The following is a 25497-nucleotide window of genomic DNA, read 5'->3' as shown; positions in this document are numbered from 1 at the left end:
ATTACAAAAGAGAACAGAGTCACACCTTTAGAAGACACACTATGGCTGCTTAACGGGAAAGGTGAGGTGGGGTGATGCATAAAACAAGGGTTTGAAATTAGCTCAGAGACCGCTCCATAAGCCAAATATGTAATAGACAAGGCCTACTCCCTGCTCAGTGAACTGGAGTCAACACACCCTAGTCACCACACAAGAATATATTTGACTAGTAAGAATCTGAAAACCTATGTATCGATATCTCTCTGCAAGTGAATCAAGAGGGTGTAAAGCGGCATCAACACAGCAGGGAAAATCAGCCAAGCCCGATTCTAAACATAAATTACTTTAAAAAACCCAGAAAACAAAGACAGTTAAAGAGAGAGAAATTCTTACAAAATCCATTCAGGGTCTATGATGCAACCTGGATTGACCATATCTAGACCCACAGCTGGATGAGACATAAGGCTGGACACTCTTGGGGCTGAGAGGATTAGTCAGGTTGGGTGAGCAAACCCAGATAATTTAAAGTAGCACCGCGGGGTACACACCCCATGGGTCTCAAATCTCCAGGTACAAGGGCATCTTCCTACATCAAAACATGCATGGGAAACCCAGAGGATGGTATGCCGTGAGATCGGGAAAGGTTTCTAAAACGCACCTCATTTCTCCTCTCCTTGTGCTCGGGTTCGCCATTCCAGCCGCTTGACTAACCATCTCCCTACTTGGAGAATCAGCACCTTTAACCTCCTGTTTTGACCAGGTTGCAATTTGTCCTGAGGATGAACGGGAAGACGGGGAACCAACGAGAGATTATCCCTAGGTGTTGGGACAGGCACAGGTCACTCCATTTTCCCATCAGGAAGAAGAATGAACCACAGGCTCAGCCTGCACCCCAGAACCAAAATAGGGCCTGAAGCAATCCTGCGCTTTTGCGGCCAGCTCCCAAAAAAGCGAGGAGACAAATGGAGCTCAGGGGCACTGCAATTCACAAACGTGCAGAGTTATAAATGAGAACTCTCGTCCACAAATATATTGAGGGAAGGCAACGAAGAGGATTTGAAAGCAAGGCAGATTTGCAGGAAACAGATTTCAGGAGGTAGATTCGACTCGCCTTTAAAGCACATGAAAAGCAGCAAAACGTTGACAATGATGCCCTTGGCCAAAAAGGGCGTATGCGTTTTTTCCTGAATATATTCAGGAAAAAACGCATACGCCCTTTTAGGCCAAGCAAGCAAGCCGGAAGGGCAAATCAGCGCTACAAAGAAGTCTCGCTTGCCCTCGGTCAAAAGGGCCATGCTGAACGAAGTGTAAAAACCAGAAAAGCAGGACAGGCCATGGAGACATGGGAGCCTTGCTACGCTGATGTGCGTGATGTAAATTGCCAACAGGCACTCTAGAGAAGAGTACGGTGTGTCCTGAAACAAGTAATAAACACAGCGTAGAGAGCATAGGGCACTTCCACTCATGGGCGTATAAATTGGGAAAACTAAAAATCAACAAGACACAGGCACCCTAAAGTTTACGGCTGCTCTGTTTCCAAGAATCTCCGCTTCGGTACACCTTCAATATCCCAGTAAAGAGAAAAATGGATAAAGAAATGGTGGTACTTGGCACAATGGAATATCACTCAGCCATGAAATCAATGTCATAAGGCTACTTAGCAGCATGATGAGTGGATTTAGGTACGATGATTCTAAGTGAAATAAGTCACACAGAAAAAGGCACTTATCCTAAGATATCGCTTATAGAGGGAATGCCAAAATCGCTACACTTGAACTGAATTACAAAACAGAACAGAGGCACACCTTTAGAAGACACACTATGGCTACTTAACCGGAAAGGTGAGGTGGGGTGATGCATAAAACAAGGGTTTGAAATTAGCTCAGACACCGCTCCATAAGCCAAATATGTACTAGACAAGGCCTACTCCCTGCTCAGTGAACTGGACTCAACACCCCCTAGTCACCGCACAAGAATATATCTGACTAGTATGAATCTCAAAAACCTATGTATCGATATCTCTCTGCAAGTGAATCAAGAGGGTGTAAAGCGGCATAAACGCAGCAGGGAAAAGCAGCCAAACCCCATTCTAAACATACATTACTTTAAAAAACCCACAAAGCAAAGACAGTGAAAGAGAGAGAAATTCTTACAAAATCCGTTCAGGGTATCTGATGCAACCTGGATTGACCATATCTAGACCCACAGCTGGATGAGACATAGGGCTGGACACTCTTGGGGCTGAGAGGATTGGTGAGGTTGGGTGAGCAAATGCAGATACTTTAAAGTAATACCGCGGGGTACCCACCCCATGGGTCTCAAATCTCCAGGTACAAGGGAATCTTCCTACATCAAAACATGCATGGGAAACCCAGAAGATGGTATGCTGTGAGATCGGGAAAGGTTTCTAAAACGCACCTCATTTCTCCTCTCCTTGTGCTCGGGTTCGCCATTCCAGCCGCTTGACTAACCATCTCTCTACTTGGAGAATCAGCACCTTTAACCTCCTGTTTCGTCCAGGTTGCAATTTGTCCTGAGGATGAACGGGAAGACGGGGAACCAACGAGAGACTAGCCCTAGGTGTTGGGACAGGCACAGGTCACTCCATTTTCCCATCAGGAAGAAGAATGAACCACAGGCTCAGCCTGCCCCCCAGAACCAAAATAGGGCCTGAAGCAATCCTGCGCTTTTGCGGCCAGCTCCCAAAAAAGCGAGGAGACAAATGGAGCTCAGGGGCACTGCAATTCACAAACGTGCAGAGTTATAAATGAGAACTCTCGTCCACAAATATATTGAGGGAAGGCAACGAAGAGGATTTGAAAGCAAGGCAGATTTGCAGGAAACAGATTTCAGGAGGTAGATTCGACTCGCCTTTAAAGCACATGAAAAGCAGCAAAACGTTGATAATGATGCCCTTGGCCAAAAAGGGCGTATGCGTTTTTTCCTGAATATATTCAGGAAAAAACGCATACGCCCTTTTTGGCCAACCAAGCAAGCCGGAAGGGCAAATCAGCGCTACAAAGAAGTCTCGCTTGCCCTCGGTCAAAAGGGCCATGCTGAACAAAGTGTAAAAACCAGAAAAGCAGGACAGGCCATGGAGACATGGGAGCCTTGCTACGCTGATGGGCGGGATGTAAATTGCCAACAGGCACTCTGGAGAAGAGTACGGTGTGTCCTGAAACAAGTAATAAACACAGCGTAGAGAGCATAGGGCACTTCCACTCATGGGCGTATAAATTGGGAAAACTAAAAATCAACAAGACACAGGCACCCTAAAGTTTACGGCTGCTCTGTTTCCAAGAATCTCCGCTTCGGTACACCTTCAATATCCCAGGAAAGAGAAAAATGGATAAAGAAATGGTGGTACTTGGCACAATGGAATATCACTCAGCCATGAAATCAATGTCATAAGGCTACTTAGCAGCATGATGAGTGGATTTAGGTACGATGATTCTAAGTGAAATAAGTCACACAGAAAAAGGCACTTATCCTAAGATATCGCTTATAGAGGGAATGCCAAAATCGCTACACTTGAACTGAATTACAAAACAGAACAGAGGCACACCTTTAGAAGACACACTATGGCTACTTAACCGGAAAGGTGAGGTGGGGTGATGCATAAAACAAGGGTTTGAAATTAGCTCAGACACTGCTCCATAAGCCAAATATGTACTAGACAAGGCCTACTCCCTGCTCAGTGAACTGGACTCAACACCCCCTAGTCACCACACAAGAATATATCTGACTAGTATAAATCTCAAAAACCTATGTATCGATATCTCTCTGCAAGTGAATCAAGAGGGTGTAAAGCGGCATCAACACAGCAGGGAAAATCAGCCAAGCCCGATTCTAAACATAAATTACTTTAAAAAACCCAGAAAACAAAGACAGTTAAAGAGAGAGAAATTCTTACAAAATCCATTCAGGGTCTATGATGCAACCTGGATTGACCATATCTAGACCCACAGCTGGATGAGACATAAGGCTGGACACTCTTGGGGCTGAGAGGATTGGTGAGGTTGGGTGAGCAAACCCAGATACTTTAAAGTAACACCGCGGGGTACACACCCCATGGGTCTCAAATCTCCAGGTACAAGGGCATCTTCCTACATCAAAACATGCATGGGAAACCCAGAGGATGGTATGCCGTGAGATCGGGAAAGGTTTCTAAAACGCACCTCATTTCTCCTCTCCTTGTGCTCGGGTTCGCCATTCCAGCCGCTTGACTAACCATCTCCCTACTTGGAGAATCAGCACCTTTAACCTCCTGTTTCGTCCAGGTTGCAATTTGTCCTGAGGATGAACGGGAAGACGGGGAACCAACGAGAGACTAGCCCTAGGTGTTGGGACAGGCACAGGTCACTCCATTTTCCCATCAGGAAGAAGAATGAACCACAGGCTCAGCCTGCCCCCCAGAACCAAAATAGGGCCTGAAGCAATCCTGCGCTTTTGCGGCCAGCTCCCAAGAAAGCGAGGAGACAAATGGAGCTCAGGGGCACTGCAATTCACAAACGTGCAGAGTTATAAATGAGAACTCTCGTGCACAAATATATTGAGGGAAGGCAACGAAGAGGATTTGAAAGCAAGGCAGATTTGCAGGAAACAGATTTCAGGAGGTAGATTCGACTCGCCTTTAAAGCACATGAAAAGCGACAAAACGTTGACAATGATGCCCTTGGCCAAAAAGGGCGTATGCGTTTTTTCCTGAATATATTCAGGAAAAAACGCATACGCCCTTTTTGGCCAACCAAGCAAGCCGGAAGGGCAAATCAGCGCTACAAAGAAGTCTCGCTTGCCCTCGGTCAAAAGGGCCATGCTGAACAAAATGTAAAAACCAGAAAAGCAGGACAGGCCATGGAGACATGGGAGCCTTGCTACGCTGATGGGCGGGATGTAAATTGCCAACAGGCACTCTGGAGAAGAGTACGGTGTGTCCTGAAACAAGTAATAAACACAGCGTAGAGAGCATAGGGCACTTCCACTCATGGGCGTATAAATTGGGAAAACTAAAAGTCAACAAGACACAGGCACCCCAAACTTTACGGCTGCTCTGTTGCCAAGAACCTCCGCTTCGGTACACCTTCAATATCCCAGGAAAGAGAAAAATGGATAAAGAAATGGTGGTACTTGGCACAATGGAATATCACTCAGCCATGAAATCAATGTCATAAGGCTAGTTAGCAGCATGATGAGTGGATTTAGGTACGATGATTCTAAGTGAAATAAGTCACACAGAAAAAGACACTTATCCTAAGATATCGCTTTTAGGGGGAATGTCAAAATCGCTACACTTGAACTGAATTACAAAACAGAACATAGTCACACCTTTAGAAGACACAATATGGCTGCTTAACGGGAAAGGTGAGGTGGGGTGATGCATAAAACAAGGGTTTGAAATTAGCTCAGAGACCGCTCCATAAGCCAAATATGTAATAGACAAGGCCTACTCCCTGCTCAGTGAACTGGAGTCAACACACCCTAGTCACCACACAAGAATATATTTGACTAGTAAGAATCTGAAAACCTATGTATGGATATCTCTCTGCAAGTGAATCAAGAGGGTGTAAAGCGGCATCAACACAGCAGGGAAAAGCAGCCAAACCCGATTCTAAACATAAATTACTTAAAAAACCCACAAAACAAAGACAGTGAAAGAGAGAGAAATTCTTACAAAATCCGTTCAGGGTCTATGATGCAACCTGGATTGACCATATCTAGACCCACAGCTGGATGAGACATAAGGCTGGACACTCTTGGGGCTGAGAGGATTGGTGAGGTTGGGTGAGCAAACGCAGATACTTTAAAGTAACACTGCGGGGAACACACCCCATGGGTCTCAAATCTCCAGGTACAAGGGCATCTTCCTACATCAAAACATGCATGGGAAACCCAGAAGATGGTATGCCGTGAGATCGGGAAAAGTTTCTAAAACGCACCTCATTTCTCCTCTCCTTGTGCTCGGGTTCGCCATTCCAGCCGCTTGACTAACCATCTCTCTACTTGGAGAATCAGCACCTTTAACCTCCTGATTGTACAGGTTGCAATTTGTCCTGAGGATGAATGGGAAGACGCAGAACCAACGAGAGAGAGCCCTAGGTGTTGGGACAGGCATAGGTCACTCCATTTTCCCATCAGGAATAAGAATGAACCACAGGCTCAGCCTGCCCCCCAGAACTAAAATAGGGCCTGAAGCAATCCTGCGCTTTTGCGGCCAGCTCCCTAAAAATCGAGGAGACAAATGGAGCTCAGGGGAACTGCAATTCACAAACGTGCAGAGTTATAAATGCGAACTCTCGTGCACAAATATAATGAGGGAAGGCAACGAAGAGGATTTGAAAGCAAGGCAGATTTGCAGGAAACAGATTTCAGGAGGTAGATTCGACTCGCCTTTAAAGCACATGAAAAGCAGCAAAACGTTGACAATGATGCCCTTGGCCAAAAAGGGCGTATGCGTTTTTTCCTGAATATATTCAGGAAAAAACGCATACGCCCTTTTTGGCCAACCAAGCAAGCCGGAAGGGCAAATCAGCGCTACAAAGAAGTCTCGCTTGCCCTCGGTCAAAAGGGCCATGCTGAACAAAGTGTAAAAACCAGAAAAGCAGGACAGGCCATGGAGACATGGGAGCCTTGCTACGCTGATGGGCGGGATGTAAATTGCCAACAGGCACTCTGGAGAAGAGTACGGTGTGTCCTGAAACAAGTAATAAACACAGCGTTGAGAGCATAGGGCACTTCCACTCATGGGCATATAAATTGGGAAAACTAAAAATCAACAAGACACAGGCACCCTAAAGTTTACGGCTGCTCTGTTTCCAAGAACCTCCGCTTCGGTACACCTTCAATATCCCAGGAAAGAGAAAAATGGATAAAGAAATGGTGGTACTTGGCACAATGGAATATCACTCAGCCATGAAATCAATGTCATAAGGCTAGTTAGCAGCATGATGAGTGGATTTAGGTACGATGATTCTAAGTGAAATAAGTCACACAGAAAAAGACACTTATCCTAAGATATCGCTTATAGAGGGAATGTCAAAATCGCTACACTTGAACTGAATTACAAAAGAGAACAGAGTCACACCTTTAGAAGACACACTATGGCTGCTTAACGGGAAAGGTGAGGTGGGGTGATGCATAAAACAAGGGTTTGAAATTAGCTCAGAGACCGCTCCATAAGCCAAATATGTAATAGACAAGGCCTACTCCCTGCTCAGTGAACTGGACTCAACACACCCTAGTCACCACACAAGAATATATTTGACTAGTAAGAATCTGAAAACCTATGTATCGATATCTCTCTGCAAGTGAATCAAGAGGGTGTAAAGCGGCATCAACACAGCAGGGAAAAGCAGCCAAGCCCGATTCTAAACATAAATTACTTTAAAAAACCCACAAAACAAAGACAGTTAAAGAGAGAGAAATTCTTACAAAATCCATTCAGGGTCTATGATGCAACCTGGATTGACCATATCTAGACCCACAGCTGGATGAGACCTAAGGCTGGACACTCTTGGGGCTGAGAGGATTGGTGAGGTTGGGTGAGCAAACCCAGATACTTTAAAGTAACACCGCGGGGTACACACCCCATGGGTCTCAAATCTCCAGGTACAAGGGCATCTTCCTACATCAAAACATGCATGGGAAACCCAGAGGATGGTATGCCGTGAGATCGGGAAAGGTTTCTAAAACGCAACTCATTTCTCCTCTCCTTGTGCTCGGGTTCGCCATTCCAGCCGCTTGACTAACCATCTCCCTACTTGGAGAATCAGCACCTTTAACCTCCTGTTTCGTCCAGGTTGCAATTTGTCCTGAGGATGAACGGGAAGACGGGGGACCAACGAGAGACTAGCCCTAGGTGTTGGGACAGGCACAGGTCACTCCATTTTCCCATCAGGAAGAAGAATGAACCACAGGCTCAGCCTGCCCCCCAGAACCAAAATAGGGCCTGAAGCAATCCTGCGCTTTTGCGGCCAGCTCCAAAGAAAGCGAGGAGACAAATGGAGCTCAGGGGCACTGCAATTCACAAACGTGCAGAGTTATAAATGAGAACTCTCGTCCACAAATATATTGAGGGAAGGCAACGAAGAGGATTTGAAAGCAAGGCAGATTTGCAGGAAACAGATTTCAGGAGGTAGATTCGACTCGCCTTTAAAGCACATGAAAAGCGGCAAAACGTTGACAATGATGCCCTTGGCCAAAAAGGGCGTATGCGTTTTTTCCTGAATATATTCAGGAAAAAACGCATACGCCCTTTTTGGCCAACCAAGCAAGCCGGAAGGGCAAATCAGCGCTACAAAGAAGTCTCGCTTGCCCTCGGTCTAAAGGGCCATGCTGAACAAAATGTAAAAACCAGAAAAGCAGGACAGGCCATGGAGACATGGGAGCCTTGCTACGCTGATGGGCGGGATGTAAATTGCCAACAGGCACTCTGGAGAAGAGTACGGTGTGTCCTGAAACAAGTAATAAACACAGCGTAGAGAGCATAGGGCACTTCCACTCATGGGCGTATAAATTGGGAAAACTAAAAGTCAACAAGACACAGGCACCCCAAACTTTACGGCTGCTCTGTTGCCAAGAACCTCCGCTTCGGTACACCTTCAATATCCCAGGAAAGAGAAAAATGGATAAAGAAATGGTGGTACTTGGCACAATGGAATATCACTCAGCCATGAAATCAATGACATAAGGCTAGTTAGCAGCATGATGAGTGGATTTAGGTACGATGATTCTAAGTGAAATAAGTCACACAGAAAAAGGCCCTTATCCTAAGATATCGCTTCTAGAGGGAATGTCAAAATCGCTACACTTGAACTGAATTACAAAACAGAACAGAGTCTCACCTTTAGAAGACACACTATGGCTGCTTAACGGGAAAGGTGAGGTGGGGTGATGCATAAAACAAGGGTTTGAAATTAGCTCAGACACCGCTCCATAAGCCAAATATGTAATAGACAAGGCCTACTCCCTGCTCAGTGTACTGGACTCAACACCCCCTAGTCACCGCACAAGAATATATCTCACTAGTATGAATCTGAAAACCTATGTATTGATATCTCTCTGCAAGTGAATCAAGAGGGTGTAAAGTGGCATAAACACAGCAGGGAAAAGCGGCCAAACCCCATTCTAAACATACATTACTTTAAAAAAGCCACAAAGCAAAGACAGTGAAAGAGAGAGAAATTCTTACAAAATCCGTTCAGGGTCTCTGATGCAACCTGGATTGACCATATCTAGACCCACAGCTGGATGAGACATAAGGCTGGACACTCTTGGGGCTGAGAGGATTGGTGAGGTTGGGTGAGCAAATGCAGATACTTTAAAGTAATACCGCGGGGTACCCACCCCATGGGTCTCAAATCTCCAGGTACAAGGGCATCTTCCTCCATCAAAACATGCATGGGAAACCCAGAAGATGGTATGCCGTGAGATCGGGAAAAGTTTCTAAAACGCACCTCATTTCTCCTCTCCTTGTGCTCGGGTTCGCCATTCCAGCCGCTTGACTAACCATCTCTCTACTTGGAGAATCAGCACCTTTAACCTCCTGATTGTACAGGTTGCAATTTGTCCTGAGGATGAATGGGAAGACGCAGAACCAACGAGAGAGAGCCCTAGGTGTTGGGACAGGCATAGGTCACTCCATTTTCCCATCAGGAATAAGAATGAACCACAGGCTCAGCCTGCCCCCCAGAACTAAAATAGGGCCTGAAGCAATCCTGCGCTTTTGCGGCCAGCTCCCTAAAAATCGAGGAGACAAATGGAGCTCAGGGGAACTGCAATTCACAAACGTGCAGAGTTATAAATGCGAACTCTCGTGCACAAATATAATGAGGGAAGGCAACGAAGAGGATTTGAAAGCAAGGCAGATTTGCAGGAAACAGATTTCAGGAGGTAGATTCGACTCGCCTTTAAAGCACATGAAAAGCAGCAAAACGTTGACAATGATGCCCTTGGCCAAAAAGGGCGTATGCGTTTTTTCCTGAATATATTCAGGAAAAAACGCATACGCCCTTTTTGGCCAACCAAGCAAGCCGGAAGGGCAAATCAGCGCTACAAAGAAGTCTCGCTTGCCCTCGGTCAAAAGGGCCATGCTGAACAAAGTGTAAAAACCAGAAAAGCAGGACAGGCCATGGAGACATGGGAGCCTTGCTACGCTGATGGGCGGGATGTAAATTGCCAACAGGCACTCTGGAGAAGAGTACGGTGTGTCCTGAAACAAGTAATAAACACAGCGTTGAGAGCATAGGGCACTTCCACTCATGGGCATATAAATTGGGAAAACTAAAAATCAACAAGACACAGGCACCCTAAAGTTTACGGCTGCTCTGTTTCCAAGAACCTCCGCTTCGGTACACCTTCAATATCCCAGGAAAGAGAAAAATGGATAAAGAAATGGTGGTACTTGGCACAATGCAATATCACTCAGCCATGAAATCAATGTCATAAGGCTAGTTAGCAGCATGATGAGTGGATTTAGGTACGATGATTCTAAGTGAAATAAGTCACACAGAAAAAGACACTTATCCTAAGATATCGCTTATAGAGGGAATGTCAAAATCGCTACACTTGAACTGAATTACAAAAGAGAACAGAGTCACACCTTTAGAAGACACACTATGGCTGCTTAACGGGAAAGGTGAGGTGGGGTGATGCATAAAACAAGGGTTTGAAATTAGCTCAGAGACCGCTCCATAAGCCAAATATGTAATAGACAAGGCCTACTCCCTGCTCAGTGAACTGGACTCAACACACCCTAGTCACCACACAAGAATATATTTGACTAGTAAGAATCTGAAAACCTATGTATCGATATCTCTCTGCAAGTGAATCAAGAGGGTGTAAAGCGGCATCAACACAGCAGGGAAAAGCAGCCAAGCCCGATTCTAAACATAAATTACTTTAAAAAACCCACAAAACAAAGACAGTTAAAGAGAGAGAAATTCTTACAAAATCCATTCAGGGTCTATGATGCAACCTGGATTGACCATATCTAGACCCACAGCTGGATGAGACCTAAGGCTGGACACTCTTGGGGCTGAGAGGATTGGTGAGGTTGGGTGAGCAAACCCAGATACTTTAAAGTAACACCGCGGGGTACACACCCCATGGGTCTCAAATCTCCAGGTACAAGGGCATCTTCCTACATCAAAACATGCATGGGAAACCCAGAGGATGGTATGCCGTGAGATCGGGAAAGGTTTCTAAAACGCACCTCATTTCTCCTCTCCTTGTGCTCGGGTTCGCCATTCCAGCCGCTTGACTAACCATCTCGCTACTTGGAGAATCAGCACCTTTAACCTCCTGTTTCGACCAGGTTGCAATTTGTCCTGAGGATGAACGGGAAGACGGGGAACCAACGAGAGACTAGCCCTAGGTGTTGGGACAGGCACAGGTCACTCCATTTTCCCATCAGGAAGAAGAATGAACCACAGGCTCAGCCTGCCCCCCAGAACCAAAATAGGGCCTGAAGCAATCCTGCGCTTTTGCGGCCAGCTCCCAAGAAAGCGAGGAGACAAATGGAGCTCAGGGCCACTGCAATTCACAAACGTGCAGAGTTATAAATGAGAACTCTCGTGCACAAATATATTGAGGGAAGGCAACGAAGAGGATTTGAAAGCAAGGCAGATTTGCAGGAAACAGATTTCAGGAGGTAGATTCGACTCGCCTTTAAAGCACATGAAAAGCGGCAAAACGTTGACAATGATGCCCTTGGCCAAAAAGGGCGTATGCGTTTTTTCCTGAATATATTCAGGAAAAAACGCATACGCCCTTTTTGGCCAACCAAGCAAGCCGGAAGGGCAAATCAGTGCTACAAAGAAGTCTCGCTTGCCCTCGGTCAAAAGGGCCATGCTGAACAAAATGTAAAAACCAGAAAAGCAGGACAGGCCATGGAGACATGGGAGCCTTGCTACGCTGATGGGCGGGATGTAAATTGCCAACAGGCACTCTGGAGAAGAGTACGGTGTGTCCTGAAACAAGTAATAAACACAGCGTAGAGAGCATAGGGCACTTCCACTCATGGGCGTATAAATTGGGAAAACTAAAAGTCAACAAGACACAGGCACCCCAAACTTTACGGCTGCTCTGTTTCCAAGAACCTCCGCTTCGGTACACCTTCAATATACCAGGAAAGAGAAAAATGGATAAAGAAATGGTGGTACTTGGCACAATGGAATATCACTCAGCCATGAAATCAATGTCATAAGGCTAGTTAGCAGCATGATGAGTGGATTTAGGTACGATGATTCTAAGTGAAATAAGTCACACAGAAAAAGACACTTATCCTAAGATATCGCTTCTAGAGGGAATGTCAAAATCGTTACACTTGAACTGAATTACAAAAGAGAACAGAGTCACACCTTTAGAAGACACACTATGGCTGCTTAACGGGAAAGGTGAGGTGGGGTGATGCATAAAACAAGGGTTTGAAATTAGCTCAGACACCGCTCCATAAGCCAAATATGTAATAGACAAGGCCTACTCCCTGCTCAGTGTACTGGACTCAACACCCCCTAGTCAACGCACAAGAATATATCTGACTAGTATGAATCTGAAAACCTATGTATTGATATCTCTCTGCAAGTGAATCAAGAGGGTGTAAAGCGGCATAAACACAGCAGGGAAAAGCAGCCAAACCCCATTCTAAACATACATTACTTTAAAAAACCCACAAAGCAAAGACAGTGAAAGAGAGAGAAATTCTTACAAAATCCGTTCAGGGTCTCTGATGCAACCTGGATTGACCATATCTAGACCCACAGCTGGATGAGACATAAGGCTGGACACTCTTGGGGCTGAGAGGATTGGTGAGGTTGGGTGAGCAAATGCAGATACTTTAAAGTAATACCGCGGGGTACCCACCCCATGGGTCTCAAATCTCCAGGTACAAGGGAATCTTCCTACATCAAAACATGCATGGGAAACCCAGAAGATGGTATGCCGTGAGATCGGGAAAGGTTTCTAAAACGCAACTCATTTCTCCTCTCCTTTTGCTCGGGTTCGCCATTCCAGCCGCTTGACTAACCATCTCCCTACTTGGAGAATCAGCACCTTTAACCTCCTGTTTCGTCCAGGTTGCAATTTGTCCTGAGGATGAACGGGAAGACGGGGGACCAACGAGAGACTAGCCCTAGGTGTTGGGACAGGCACAGGTCACTCCATTTTCCCATCAGGAAGAAGAATGAACCACAGGCTCAGCCTGCCCCCCAGAACCAAAATAGGGCCTGAAGCAATCCTGCGCTTTTGCGGCCAGCTCCCAAGAAAGCGAGGAGACAAATGGAGCTCAGGGGCACTGCAATTCACAAACGTGCAGAGTTATAAATGAGAACTCTCGTGCACAAATATATTGAGGGAAGGCAACGAAGAGGATTGGAAAGCAAGGCAGATTTGCAGGAAACAGATTTCAGGAGGTAGATTCGACTCGCCTTTAAAGCACATGAAAAGCGGCAAAACGTTGACAATGATGCCCTTGGCCAAAAAGGGCGTATGCGTTTTTTCCTGAATATATTCAGGAAAAAACGCATACGCCCTTTTTGGCCAACCAAGCAAGCCGGAAGGGCAAATCAGCGCTACAAAGAAGTCTCGCTTGCCCTCGGTCAAAAGGGCCATGCTGAACAAAATGTAAAAACCAGAAAAGCAGGACAGGCCATGGAGACATGGGAGCCTTGCTACGCTGATGGGCGGGATGTAAATTGCCAACAGGCACTCTGGAGAAGAGTACGGTGTGTCCTGAAACAAGTAATAAACACAGCGTAGAGAGCATAGGGCACTTCCACTCATGGGCGTATAAATTGGGAAAACTAAAAGTCAACAAGACACAGGCACCCCAAACTTTACGGCTGCTCTGTTGCCAAGAACCTCCGCTTCGGTACACCTTCAATATCCCAGGAAAGAGAAAAATGGATAAAGAAATGGTGGTACTTGGCACAATGGAATATCACTCAGCCATGAAATCAATGACATAAGGCTAGTTAGCAGCATGATGAGTGGATTTAGGTACGATGATTCTAAGTGAAATAAGTCACACAGAAAAAGGCCCTTATCCTAAGATATCGCTTCTAGAGGGAATGTCAAAATCGCTACACTTGAACTGAATTACAAAACAGAACAGAGTCACACCTTTAGAAGACACACTATGGCTGCTTAACGGGAAAGGTGAGGTGGGGTGATGCATAAAACAAGGGTTTGAAATTAGCTCAGACACCGCTCCATAAGCCAAATATGTAATAGACAAGGCCTACTCCCTGCTCAGTGTACTGGACTCAACACCCCCTAGTCACCGCACAAGAATATATCTGACTAGTATGAATCTGAAAACCTATGTATTGATATCTCTCTGCAAGTGAATCAAGAGGGTGTAAAGTGGCATAAACACAGCAGGGAAAAGCGGCCAAACCCCATTCTAAACATACATTAGTTTAAAAAAGCCACAAAGCAAAGACAGTGAAAGAGAGAGAAATTCTTACAAAATCCGTTCAGGGTCTCTGATGCAACCTGGATTGACCATATCTAGACCCACAGCTGGATGAGACATAAGGCTGGACACTCTTGGGGCTGAGAGGATTGGTGAGGTTGGGTGAGCAAATGCAGATAATTTAAAGTAACACTGCGGGGAACACACCCCATGGGTCTCAAATCTCCAGGTACAAGGGAATCTTCCTACATCAAAACATGCATGGGAAACCCAGAAGATGGTATGCCGTGAGATCGCAAAAAGTTTCTAAAACGCACCTCATTTCTCCTCTCCTTGTGCTCGGGTCCGCCATCCAGCCGCTTGATTCACCATCTCCCTACTTGGAGAATCAGCACCTTTAACCTCCTGTTTCGTCCAGGTTGCAGTTTGTCCTGAGGATGAACGGGAAGACGGGGAACCAACGAGAGACTAGCCCTAGGTGTTGGGACAGGCACAGGTCACTCCATTTTCCCATCAGGAAGAAGAATGAACCACAGGCTCAGCCTGCCCCCCAAAACCAAAATAGGGCCTGAAGCAATCCTGCGCTTTTGCGGCCAGCTCCCAAAAAAGCGAGGAGACAAATGGAGCTCAGGGGCACTGCAATTCACAAACGTGCAGAGTTATAAATGAGATCTCTCGTCCACAAATATTTTGACGGAAGGCAACGAAGAGGATTTGAAAGCAAGGCAGATTTGCAGGAAACAGATTTCAGGAGGTAGATTCGACTCGCCTTTAAAGCACATGAAAAGCGGCAAAACGTTGACAATGATGCCCTTGGCCAAAAAGGGCGTATGCGTTTTTTCCTGAATATATTCAGGAAAAAACGCATACGCCCTTTTTGGCCAACCAAGCAAGCCGGAAGGGCAAATCAGCGCTACAAAGAAGTCTCGCTTGCCCTCGGTCAAAAGGGCCATGCTGAACAAACTGTAAAAACCAGAAAAGCAGGACAGGCCATGGAGACATGGGAGCCTTGCTACGCTGATGGGCGGGATGTAAATTGCCAACAGGCAATCTGGAGAAGAGTACGGTGTGTCCTGAAACAAGTAATAAACACAGCGTAGAGAGCATAGGGCACTTCCACTCATGGGCGTATAAATTGGGAAAACTAAAAATCAACAAGACACAGGCACCCTAAAGTTTACGGCTGCTCTGTTGCCAAGAACCTCCGCTTCGGTACACCTTCAATATCCCAGGAAAGAGAAAAATGGATAAAGAAATGGTGGTACTTGGCACAATGGAATATCACTCAGCCATGAAATCAATGTCATAAGGCTAGTTAGCAGCATGATGAGTGGATTTAGGTACGATGATTCTAAGTGAAATAAGTCACACAGAAAAAGACACTTATCCTAAGATATCGCTTATAGAGGGAATGTCAAAATCGCTACACTTGAACTGAATTACAAAACAGAACAGAGTCACACCTTTAGAAGACACACTATGGCTGCTTAACAGGAAAGGTGAGGTGGGGTGATGCATAAAACAAGGGTTTGAAATTAGCTCAGAGACCGCTCCATAACCCTAATATGTAATAGACAAGGCCTACTCCCTGCTCAGTGAACTGGACTCAACACACCCTAGTCACCACACAAGAATATATCTGACTAGTAAGAATCTGAAAACCTATGTATGGATATCTCTCTGCAAGTGAATCAAGAGGGTGTAAAGCGGCATCAACACAGCAGGGAAAAGCAGCCAAACCCGATTCTAAACATAAATTACTTAAAAAACCCACAAAAAAAGACAGTGAAAGAGAGAGAAATTCTTACAAAATCCGTTCAGGGTCTATGATGCAACCTGGATTGACCATATCTAGACCCACAGCTGGATGAGACATAAGGCTGGACACTCTTGGGGCTGAGAGGATTGGTGAGGTTGGGTGAGCAAACGCAGATATTTTAAAGTAACACTGCGGGGAACACACCCCATGGGTCTCAAATCTCCAGGTACAAGGGCATCTTCCTACATCAAAACATGCATGGGAAACCCAGAAGATGGTATGCCATGAGATCGGGAAAGGTTTCTAAAACGCACCTCATTTCTCCTCTCCTTGTGCTCGGGTTCACCATTCCAGCTGCTTGACTAACCATCTCCCTATTTGGAGAATGAGCACCTTTAACCTCCTGATTGTACAGGTTGCAATCTGTCCTGAGGATGAACGGGAAGACTTGGAACCAATGTGAGACGAGCCCTAGGTGTTGGGACAGGCATAGGTCACTCCATTTTCCCATCAGGAAGAAGAATGAACCACAGGCTCAGCCTGCCCCCCAGAACCAAAATAGGGCCTGAAGCAATCCTGCGCTTTTGCGGCCAGCTCCCAAAAAAGCGAGGAGACAAATGGAGCTCAGGGGCACTGCAATTCACAAACGTGCAGAGTTATAAATGAGAACTCTCGTCCACAAATATATTGAGGGAAGGCAACGAAGAGGATTTGAAAGCAAGGCAGATTTGCAGGAAACAGATTTCAGGAGGTAGATTCGACTCGCCTTTAAAGCACATGAAAAGCGGCAAAACGTTGACAATGATGCCCTTGGCCAAAAAGGGCGTATGCGTTTTTTCCTGAATATATTCAGGAAAAAACGCATACGCCCTTTTTGGCCAACCAAGCAAGCCAGAAGGGCAAATCAGCGCTACAAAGAAGTCTCGCTTGCCCTCGGTCAAAAGGGCCATGCTGAACAAAGTGTAAAAACCAGAAAAGCAGGACAGGCCATGGAGACAGGGGAGCCTTGCTACGCTGATGGGCGGGATGTAAATTGCCAACAGGCACTCTGGAGAAGAGTACGGTGTGTCCTGAAACAAGTAATAAACACAGCGTTGAGAGCATAGGGCACTTCCACTCATGGGCGTATAAATTGGGAAAACTAAAAATCAACAAGACACAGGCACCCTAAAGTTTACGGCTGCTCTGTTGCCAAGAACCTCCGCTTCGGTACACCTTCAATATCCCAGGAAAGAGAAAAATGGATAAAGAAATGGTGGTACTTGGCACAATGGAATATCACTCAGCCATGAAATCAATGTCATAAGGCTAGTTAGCAGCATGATGAGTGGATTTAGGTACGATGATTCTAAGTGAAATAAGTCACACAGTAAAAGGCCCTTCTCCTAAGATATCGCTTATTGAGGGAATGTCAAAATCGTTACACTTGAACTGAATTACAAAACAGAACAGAGGCACACCTTTAGAAGACACACTATGGCTGCTTAACGGGAAAGGTGAGGTGGGGTGATGCATAAAACAAGGGTTTGAAATTAGCTCAGAGACCGCTCCATAAGCCAAATATGTAATAGACAAGGCCTACTCCCTGCTCAGTGTACTGGACTCAACACCCCCTAGTCACCGCACAAGAATATATCTGACTAGTATGAATCTGAAAACCTATGTATTGATATCTCTCTGCAAGTGAATCAAGAGGGTGTAAAGCGGCATAAACACAGCAGGGAAAAGCAGCCAAACCCCATTCTAAACATACATTACTTTAAAAAACCCACAAAGCAAAGACAGTGAAAGAGAGAGAAATTCTTACAAAATCCGTTCAGGGTCTCTGATGCAACCTGGATTGACCATATCTAGACCCACAGCTGGATGAGACATAAGGCTGGACACTCTTGGGGCTGAGAGGATTGGTGAGGTTGGGTGAGCAAATGCAGATACTTTAAAGTAATACCGCGGGGTACCCACCCCATGGGTCTCAAATCTCCAGGTACAAGGGCATCTTCCTACATCAAAACATGCATGGGAAACCCAGAAGATGGTATGCCGTGAGATCGGGAAAGGTTTCTAAAACGCACCTCATTTCTCCTCTCCTTGTGCTCGGGTTCGCCATTCCAGCCGCTTGACTAACCATCTCTCTACTTGGAGAATCAGCACCTTTAACCTCCTGATTGTACAGGTTGCAATTTGTCCTGAGGATGAATGGGAAGACGCAGAACCAACGAGAGCGAGCCCTAGGTGTTGGGACAGGCATAGGTCACTCCATTTTCCCATCAGGAATAAGAATGAACCACAGGCTCAGCCTGCCCCCCAGAACTAAAATAGGGCCTGAAGCAATCCTGCGCTTTTGCGGCCAGCTCCCTAAAAAGCGAGGAGACAAATGGAGCTCAGGGGAACTGCAATTCACAAACGTGCAGAGTTATAAATGAGAACTCTCGTGCACAAATATATTGAGGGAAGGCAACGAAGAGGATTTGAAAGCAAGGCAGATTTGCAGGAAACAGATTTCAGGAGGTAGATTCGACTCGCCTTTAAAGCACATGAAAAGCGGCAAAACGTTGACAATGATGCCCTTGGCCAAAAAGGGCGTATGCGTTTTTTCCTGAATATATTCAGGAAAAAACGCATACGCCCTTTTTGGCCAACCAAGCAAGCCGGAAGGGAAAATCAGCGCTACAAAGAAGTCTCGCTTGCCCTCGGTCAAAAGGGCCATGCTGAACAAAGTGTAAAAACCAGAAAAGCAGGACAGGCCATGGAGACATGGGAGCCTTGCTACGCTGATGGGCAGGATGTAAATTGCCAACAGGCACTCTGGAGAAGAGTACGGTGTGTCCTGAAACAAGTAATAAACACAGCGTTGAGAGCATAGGGCACTTCCACTCATGGGCATATAAATTGGGAAAACTAAAAATCAACAAGACACAGGCACCCTAAAGTTTACGGCTGCTCTGTTTCCAAGAACCTCCACTTCGGTACACCTTCAATATCCCAGGAAAGAGAAAAATGGATAAAGAAATGGTGGTACTTGGCACAATGGAATATCACTCAGCCATGAAATCAATGTCATAAGGCTAGTTAGCAGCATGATGAGTGGATTTAGGTACGATGATTCTAAGTGAAATAAGTCACACAGAAAAAGACACTTATCCTAAGATATCGCTTATAGAGGGAATGTCAAAATCGCTACACTTGAACTGAATTACAAAAGAGAACAGAGTCACACCTTTAGAAGACACACTATGGCTGCTTAACGGGAAAGGTGAGGTGGGGTGATGCATAAAACAAGGGTTTGAAATTAGCTCAGAGACCGCTCCATAAGCCAAATATGTAATAGACAAGGCCTACTCCCTGCTCAGTGAACTGGAGTCAACACACCCTAGTCACCACACAAGAATATATTTGACTAGTAAGAATCTGAAAACCTATGTATCGATATCTCTCTGCAAGTGAATCAAGAGGGTGTAAAGCGGCATCAACACAGCAGGGAAAATCAGCCAAGCCCGATTCTAAACATAAATTACTTAAAAAACCCACAAAAAAAGACAGTGAAAGAGAGAGAAATTCTTACAAAATCCGTTCAGGGTCTATGATGCAACCTGGATTGACCATATCTAGACCCACAGCTGGATGAGACATAAGGCTGGACACTCTTGGGGCTGAGAGGATTGGTGAGGTTGGGTGAGCAAACGCAGATATTTTAAAGTAACACTGCGGGGAACACACCCCATGGGTCTCAAATCTCCAGGTACAAGGGCATCTTCCTACATCAAAACATGCATGGGAAACCCAGAAGATGGTATGCCATGAGATCGGGAAAGGTTTCTAAAACGCACCTCATTTCTCCTCTCCTTGTGCTCGGGTTCACCATTCCAGCTGCTTGACTAACCATCTCCCTATTTGGAGAATGAGCACCTTTAACCTCCTGATTGTACAGGTTGCAATCTGTCCTGAGGATGAACGGGAAGACTTGGAACCAATGTGAGACGAGCCCTAGGTGTTGGGACAGGCATAGGTCACTCCATTTTCCCATCAGGAAGAAGAATGAACCACAGGCTCAGCCTGCCCCCCAGAACCAAAATAGGGCCTGAAGCAATCCTGCGCTTTTGCGGCCAGCTCCCAAAAAAGCGAGGAGACAAATGGAGCTCAGGGGCACTGCAATTCACAAACGTGCAGAGTTATAAATGAGAACTCTCGTCCACAAATATATTGAGGGAAGGCAACGAAGAGGATTTGAAAGCAAGGCAGATTTGCAGGAAACAGATTTCAGGAGGTAGATTCGACTCGCCTTTAAAGCACATGAAAAGCGGCAAAACGTTGACAATGATGCCCTTGGCCAAAAAGGGCGTATGCGTTTTTTCCTGAATATATTCAGGAAAAAACGCATACGCCCTTTTTGGCCAACCAAGCAAGCCAGAAGGGCAAATCAGCGCTACAAAGAAGTCTCGCTTGCCCTCGGTCAAAAGGGCCATGCTGAACAAAGTGTAAAAACCAGAAAAGCAGGACAGGCCATGGAGACAGGGGAGCCTTGCTACGCTGATGGGCGGGATGTAAATTGCCAACAGGCACTCTGGAGAAGAGTACGGTGTGTCCTGAAACAAGTAATAAACACAGCGTTGAGAGCATAGGGCACTTCCACTCATGGGCGTATAAATTGGGAAAACTAAAAATCAACAAGACACAGGCACCCTAAAGTTTACGGCTGCTCTGTTGCCAAGAACCTCCGCTTCGGTACACCTTCAATATCCCAGGAAAGAGAAAAATGGATAAAGAAATGGTGGTACTTGGCACAATGGAATATCACTCAGCCATGAAATCAATGTCATAAGGCTAGTTAGCAGCATGATGAGTGGATTTAGGTACGATGATTCTAAGTGAAATAAGTCACACAGTAAAAGGCCCTTCTCCTAAGATATCGCTTATTGAGGGAATGTCAAAATCGTTACACTTGAACTGAATTACAAAACAGAACAGAGGCACACCTTTAGAAGACACACTATGGCTGCTTAACGGGAAAGGTGAGGTGGGGTGATGCATAAAACAAGGGTTTGAAATTAGCTCAGAGACCGCTCCATAAGCCAAATATGTAATAGACAAGGCCTACTCCCTGCTCAGTGTACTGGACTCAACACCCCCTAGTCACCGCACAAGAATATATCTGACTAGTATGAATCTGAAAACCTATGTATTGATATCTCTCTGCAAGTGAATCAAGAGGGTGTAAAGCGGCATAAACACAGCAGGGAAAAGCAGCCAAACCCCATTCTAAACATACATTACTTTAAAAAACCCACAAAGCAAAGACAGTGAAAGAGAGAGAAATTCTTACAAAATCCGTTCAGGGTCTCTGATGCAACCTGGATTGACCATATCTAGACCCACAGCTGGATGAGACATAAGGCTGGACACTCTTGGGGCTGAGAGGATTGGTGAGGTTGGGTGAGCAAATGCAGATACTTTAAAGTAATACCGCGGGGTACCCACCCCATGGGTCTCAAATCTCCAGGTACAAGGGCATCTTCCTACATCAAAACATGCATGGGAAACCCAGAAGATGGTATGCCGTGAGATCGGGAAAGGTTTCTAAAACGCACCTCATTTCTCCTCTCCTTGTGCTCGGGTTCGCCATTCCAGCCGCTTGACTAACCATCTCTCTACTTGGAGAATCAGCACCTTTAACCTCCTGATTGTACAGGTTGCAATTTGTCCTGAGGATGAATGGGAAGACGCAGAACCAACGAGAGCGAGCCCTAGGTGTTGGGACAGGCATAGGTCACTCCATTTTCCCATCAGGAATAAGAATGAACCACAGGCTCAGCCTGCCCCCCAGAACTAAAATAGGGCCTGAAGCAATCCTGCGCTTTTGCGGCCAGCTCCCTAAAAAGCGAGGAGACAAATGGAGCTCAGGGGAACTGCAATTCACAAACGTGCAGAGTTATAAATGAGAACTCTCGTGCACAAATATATTGAGGGAAGGCAACGAAGAGGATTTGAAAGCAAGGCAGATTTGCAGGAAACAGATTTCAGGAGGTAGATTCGACTCGCCTTTAAAGCACATGAAAAGCGGCAAAACGTTGACAATGATGCCCTTGGCCAAAAAGGGCGTATGCGTTTTTTCCTGAATATATTCAGGAAAAAACGCATACGCCCTTTTTGGCCAACCAAGCAAGCCGGAAGGGAAAATCAGCGCTACAAAGAAGTCTCGCTTGCCCTCGGTCAAAAGGGCCATGCTGAACAAAGTGTAAAAACCAGAAAAGCAGGACAGGCCATGGAGACATGGGAGCCTTGCTACGCTGATGGGCAGGATGTAAATTGCCAACAGGCACTCTGGAGAAGAGTACGGTGTGTCCTGAAACAAGTAATAAACACAGCGTTGAGAGCATAGGGCACTTCCACTCATGGGCATATAAATTGGGAAAACTAAAAATCAACAAGACACAGGCACCCTAAAGTTTACGGCTGCTCTGTTTCCAAGAACCTCCACTTCGGTACACCTTCAATATCCCAGGAAAGAGAAAAATGGATAAAGAAATGGTGGTACTTGGCACAATGGAATATCACTCAGCCATGAAATCAATGTCATAAGGCTAGTTAGCAGCATGATGAGTGGATTTAGGTACGATGATTCTAAGTGAAATAAGTCACACAGAAAAAGACACTTATCCTAAGATATCGCTTATAGAGGGAATGTCAAAATCGCTACACTTGAACTGAATTACAAAAGAGAACAGAGTCACACCTTTAGAAGACACACTATGGCTGCTTAACGGGAAAGGTGAGGTGGGGTGATGCATAAAACAAGGGTTTGAAATTAGCTCAGAGACCGCTCCATAAGCCAAATATGTAATAGACAAGGCCTACTCCCTGCTCAGTGAACTGGAGTCAACACACCCTAGTCACCACACAAGAATATATTTGACTAGTAAGAATCTGAAAACCTATGTATCGATATCTCTCTGCAAGTGAATCAAGAGGGTGTAAAGCGGCATCAACACAGCAGGGAAAATCAGCCAAGCCCGATTCTAAACATAAATTACTTTAAAAAACCCAGAAAACAAAGACAGTTAAAGAGAGAGAAATTCTTACAAAATCCATTCAGGGTCTATGATGCAACCTGGATTGACCATATCTAGACCCACAGCTGGATGAGACATAAGGCTGGACACTCTTCGGGCTGAGAGGATTGGTCAGGTTGGGTGAGCAAACCCAGATAATTTAAAGTAGCACCGCGGGGTACACACCCCATGGGTCTCAAATCTCCAGGTACAAGGGCATCTTCCTACATCAAAACATGCATGGGAAACCCAGAGGATGGTATGCCGTGAGATCGGGAAAGGTTTCTAAAACGCACCTCATTTCTCCTCTCCTTGTGCTCGGGTTCGCCATTCCAGCCGCTTGACTAACCATCTCCCTACTTGGAGAATCAGCACCTTTAACCTCCTGTTTTGACCAGGTTGCAATTTGTCCTGAGGATGAACGGGAAGACGGGGAACCAACGAGAGATTATCCCTAGGTGTTGGGACAGGCACAGGTCACTCCATTTTCCCATCAGGAAGAAGAATGAACCACAGGCTCAGCCTGCCCCCCAGAACCAAAATAGGGCCTGAAGCAATCCTGCGCTTTTGCGGCCAGCTCCCAAGAAAGCGAGGAGACAAATGGAGCTCAGGGGCACTGCAATTCACAAACGTGCAGAGTTATAAATGAGAACTCTCGTGCACAAATATATTGAGGGAAGGCAACGAAGAGGATTTGAAAGCAAGGCAGATTTGCAGGAAACAGATTTCAGGAGGTAGATTCGACTCGCCTTTAAAGCACATGAAAAGCGGCAAAACGTTGACAATGATGCCCTTGGCCAAAAAGGGCGTATGCGTTTTTTCCTGAATATATTCAGGAAAAAACGCATACGCCCTTTTTGGCCAACCAAGCAAGCCAGGAGGGCAAATCAGCGCTACAAAGAAGTCTCGCTTGCCCTCGGTCAAAAGGGCCATGCTGAACAAAATGTAAAAACCAGAAAAGCAGGACAGGCCATGGAGACATGGGAGCCTTGCTACGCTGATGGGCGGGATGTAAATTGCCAACAGGCACTCTGGAGAAGAGTACGGTGTGTCCTGAAACAAATAATAAACACAGCGTAGAGAGCATAGGGCACTTCCACTCATGGGCGTATAAATTGGGAAAACTAAAAATCAACAAGACACAGGCACCCTAAAGTTTACGGCTGCTCTGTTGCCAAGAACCTCCGCTTCGGTACACCTTCAATATCCCAGGAAAGAGAAAAATGGATAAAGAAATGGTGGTACTTGGCACAATGGAATATCACTCAGCCATGAAATCAATGTCATAAGACTAGGTAGCAGCATGATTAGTGGATTTAGGTACGATGATTCTAAGTGAAATAAGTCACACAGAAAAAGGCACTTATCCTAAGATATCGCTTATAGAGGGAATGTCAAAATCGCTACACTTGAACTGAATTACAAAACAGAACAGAGTCTCACCTTTAGAAGACACACTATGGCTGCTTAACCGGAAAGGTGAGGTGGGGTGATGCATAAAACAAGGGTTTGAAATTAGCTCAGACACCGCTCCATAAGCCAAATATGTAATAGACAAGGCCTACTCCCTGCTCAGTGAACTGGACTCAACACCCCCTAGTCACCGGACAAGAATATATCTGACTAGTATGAATCTGAAAACCTATGTATTGATATCTCTCTGCAAGTGAATCAAGAGGGTGTAAAGCGGCATAAACACAGCAGGGAAAAGCAGCCAAACCCCATTCTAAACATACATTACTTTAAAAAACCCACAAAGCAAAGACAGTGAAAGAGAGAGAAATTCTTACAAAATCCGATCAGGGTCTCTGATGCAACCTGGATTGACCATATCTACACCCACAGCTGGATGAGACATAAGGCTGGACCCTCTTGCGGCTGAGAGGATTAGTGAGGTTGGGTGAGCAAATGCAGATACTTTAAAGTAATACTGCGGGGTACCCACCCCATGGGTCTCAAATCTCCTGGTACAAGGGCATCTTCCTACATCAAAACATGCATGGGAAACCCAGAAGATGGTATGCCATGAGATCGCAAAAAGTTTCTAAAACGCACCTCATTTCTCCTCTCCTTGTGCTCGGGTTCGCCATTCCAGCCGCTTGACTAACCATCTCCCTACTTGGAGAATCAGCACCTTTAACCTCCTGTTTCGTACAGGTTGCAATTTGTCCTGAAGATGAAAGGGAAGACGGGGAACCAACGAGAGACTAGCCCTAGGTGTTGGGACAGGCACAGGTCACTCCATTTTCCCATCAGGAAGAAGAATGAACCACAGGCTCAGCCTGCCCCCCAAAACCAAAATA

The sequence above is a fragment of the Eubalaena glacialis genome, chromosome 9, assembly GCF_028564815.1.
Source record: "Eubalaena glacialis isolate mEubGla1 chromosome 9, mEubGla1.1.hap2.+ XY, whole genome shotgun sequence".
Taxonomy (NCBI): Eukaryota; Metazoa; Chordata; class Mammalia; order Artiodactyla; family Balaenidae; genus Eubalaena; species Eubalaena glacialis.
The sequence above is the reverse complement of the archived record's forward strand: the minus strand, read 5'-3'. Positions refer to the sequence as shown.